This window comes from Salminus brasiliensis, chromosome 1 (assembly GCF_030463535.1).
Source record: "Salminus brasiliensis chromosome 1, fSalBra1.hap2, whole genome shotgun sequence".
In the NCBI taxonomy this organism is placed as follows: Eukaryota; Metazoa; Chordata; class Actinopteri; order Characiformes; family Bryconidae; genus Salminus; species Salminus brasiliensis.
Genome location: NC_132878.1, coordinates 55,680,508 through 55,684,687, shown reverse-complemented (window position 1 = coordinate 55,684,687; position 4,180 = coordinate 55,680,508).

Here is a 4,180-nt window from a genome sequence, read left to right as displayed (position 1 = left end):
GAACACGTGGACGAAGCCGCCAGGCTCTCCTCCCTATGCCTGGTTGTAATCGCAACATTTTTATTACATCTCTGCCGACCGATATGAAAAAAGAATGATTCATCCCTTTACATTATACAGATTTATAGATATTTTTGTATTTATGTGTTTTAAATAAGGAGGTGATCGTATTACTCGGACAGTTTAAATACCTTTTGTAATTGATGATGAACGTGGTGCCGCTAGAGGGCGAACACGTAGCGTTTGACTTTCTGAATCCTTGGTAGTTTTGATATTTTACCTTCATTTTTTGAACGATTTTGTGCACGTCTCTCAATTTGTCTAACTATAGTTAGTATGGACAGACTAACTAACTATATCTGACTGTTGTTTTTATTCCCTTAAAATTAAAAAAAAGCCTGTTCGTTGCTGGTGAGTCTATATAAAAAAGAGAGAAACATAGCTATGTAGTTTGGGTGGCACAGACGATATACCTCATTTTACACTTTCCATACCAAGTACATGCTAAAATCAGCAACACTGTGGCGTCTGCCTCTGACAGCCTGAAGACCTGGGCGGTGTTATGCAATCCCCGCAGCTGCTGAGGAAGTGCCAAATGCCAAATTCACGATGTCATCTCGTTGGCTGATGCTACACTGATGTTGCAGGCTGATGGTGAAGATGGTGCTGAAGAAAACAGCTGGCTGGGGGACACAGCAAAAGGAACAGCATGGCAGAGTCCAGTGAACGATTAGAGCACCCATTACAGCACCCATCTGCCTACTGCACTGCAATGGCAAGGTCATCTTTGTCCTGTTTGGTCTTAAGTGAAGAAATCTGATATTTACCTGGATAAAAATCCAACGGAAATTATTTCCGTACTGCTGAAAAAGATCAAAAACGTTCATAAGACCAAAGAATAGACTATAATTCTTAAAAGTATTAAAACCACACTGTTTAAAATGGTATGATAAATATAAAACATTTCTTCTGTTTTTGTGGCAAGGCAAGACAACCTAATATTAAATCAATAATTAACATCACCACAATCATCCAACATGGCTGAATACAATCAAATCCTCACAGCAATGCTCCAAAATCCTGGATAGTAGAAACAGTTTCTCCAACAAAAGCAGGATTAACCCTTTTTAATACGCTTGATTTTTGAGGTGTCCCAATATTTTTGTCCATATAGTGTCTGTGTGGCTTAAATGTGAGGATTCATTCTCAAAAGGTAGCACTGAAATGTCAGGGTCAGTAGTAGTGGCCACCCCTACTTTAAAGATAAAAAAATATTGTATATTACATATAGTTCCTTAAAACAAACCTAAGTAGGCTAACTTGTCCTGCTGCTGGTTTAGCTTTGCTGGATGGTACTGGGGGAAAACATCCCATCTGGGGCAAATACGTTCATGATGTTTTTAACAGGCATATCAAATTTAAGAAGCTAAACAATATCCTTCTGATTTTACCTTTGAGCTATTCACCAATCTGCCATCTAAATCCCACAGTTTGAGGTTTAAGTGTGAGGTTTAATCTGTACTGTACTGTACTGTACTCTTTCTTTACTGACTTATTTTAGTGTACTTAGTGTATATATATATATATATATATGTGTGTGTGTGTATATATATATACATATATATATATGTTGTGTATAAGTAAATGGAGGAACTACTTGTTTCTGCTGTGCGCATGACAATAAACTTGAATCTTGAATAGTTTTTTATTGCTTTTATTACTGAAAAGAAGCTTAGGCAACAGTTGGGTAGAACAGGTGGAACCAACTCTTTCTCCCGGACCCCGTGTGCCAGATTCTTTACCGAGATCTGGTACGGCACACGTCTACAAGTAACCTTGAATATCCTTACACCAGACCTGAGAAGGAAATGTGCGATGATAAGGTCTGTCTGCCCTGTGTCTAGAAAATTTTGCTCCGTCAGATATAGCTGCTATCTGCTACTGTGGGTCTTTGACAAACATTTACACAGAAAACATTTGGATAGAAAAGAAACGAAAGTGTGATAAGTGCGATTGTGTGTTAAGTTTGCTTTAATATCAGTACACTATCATCAAGCAATCTCTCCTGTTATCTGGGCACTTGCTCGGCCTAGATATGAAAATAAGTTTTGGCGCTGTTTTTGCTGAACCAATCTCACTACAGTCCAGCTACGCTTAATACAGTGCTGAACACAGTGCTTCATGATACTCATTTAGTAAATGAATGCTAGTACTTTGCATTATACGACCGTTATACAGCCGTCTGTCTGGAACAATCACTAGAATATACAGTAATTAGTGAAATTTAGAGTTTCAGACTTAAAGCAAATGATTAAGACTGAGAATAAGAAGATCTTGTTGATTATAAACTTTGAGGTCATGCTTTCCTTTATTATTATTGCCTTGCTATCAGCGTCTATGCTGAACACATTTATGTACATTTTTCAGTAAACCCACTATATCATTTGAGAGTGCCAACGAAAGGTTAAAGGCTTCGTCCTCTCTCAGGAGTGCTATACGATACATGCTGAGACAGATGAGTCAGAGACAGTCAAGCACTGCCACCATAAAAAGTTTTTTTGATGCTTTATTGAAATCCAAACCTGAGGTCTATTGATTCTGCTCTACCTCACAGAAGAGCCATTTCCCAAAGGACACCAAAAGGGTTGCATCAGCAAATAGAGATTGGGTCTGTCTATATCACTGAAACAGTCCAGAAAGACCAGTCCTTTGGTGCCTCAAGCAAGCATTTAGAATATCAAATGTTCATATTAACATTAACTCAAGGAAGCCACCTGATTTACTGCACTACAGCACGGCCTGACATTCAATCCATGCTGCATCACAGGGGGCTTGTATTCTCAGCCTCGCCTATTGGTCAGAAAGCTGAGAGGTGTGTGTGCACACAATGAGACCTTACATAACACTACATGCTGAACCAGGAAACACAGGCCTAGTGCTTTCTTGACTGACTGCTACTCGAAAACACCTTCTGCCTTGTCCACGTGGACAAGGGGACACTGTTTACGCTCTCCAAGACAGTTCCAAGAAAGCCAGGATGGTTCCTTAAATTAGGAGCCGGGGAATCCTATCTGTAAAAAATTTATACAAGGCATCACGTAACAGGTACGGTGGTTGGGCGGGTATGTAAATCAAGGTTGTGTAAGCACTCCCTTTGGAGCTTATGCAGAACACAGAAAAACAAATGAACATTAGCTCGAGTCACGCAAAGCTGTCATGCAAAGGTGACACTGTGTCTGCATTGCTCTTACACTTTTAAAAGCAGCCAAAAGGGTTCTTGGAAGCGATGCCATGGAGCAGGGGTGGGCGACCAAACTGAGTCAAGCGCAGTTTGGTCATGTTCTTGCTCTAATACAAAGAACCTGTCAATGAACTACTGTGAGTAGAACAATCAAGTGTGCTTGAGCAGGAACATCACAAAACTGTACTGGAAGCTGGCCTTTTAGAACTGTTCCCGAACCCTGACACAGAAAAACACTTTTCCCTAAAGAATCTTTCAATGAATTTTGGTGGAGTGAAGTGAGATGCATGAGTGCATCCAAGCCAAGAGTGACTTGGAAACTGTAAATTAATTTAAATTAATTTGGACAAGTAGGAAGTGAGTCTTGTATCTGCATTGTGCATCTAGGCACAGCTACCACTGTAAAGAAGTCCTATTGTCCTGCCATACAGTGGGCATACAGGTCAAACTCTTGCCAAATAAGCTAAAATAGTGGGGTTTACCCTATATTTTGGGAGAAGTACCACGCCGTAACCCCTCCTCTACGTCTTCATCCCCTTTGTATATATCCACAGCTCACAGTCTATCCCATCCAAACAAACTTTGCGCCCGTCTCCTCCCTCTTCTTCGGACCACCACTCCAACAGAGTGGCCAGGCTGACCCGGACTCCTGACCAAAAACACTTTTGAGTCCGTCCTCCCATTTCACCTCACCAGGGTGTGGTCCTCTTTTTTTTTTTTTTTTAACCAAGATGGTGCTATGTTTTCTTATAGTATCAGAGCTGCACAGATATTTTGCTACTGAAAACTTTACACTCTTAACCACCAGTGTAAATCCAATGTGCCGTAAATGTAAGTGCTGTGATGTAATGTTAATGGTGTGATTGATCAACATAACTATACTGCTGAGAAAAATAGCATCCCATTCCTTAGCTGTGTTACAGTATGCACGAGCATTCA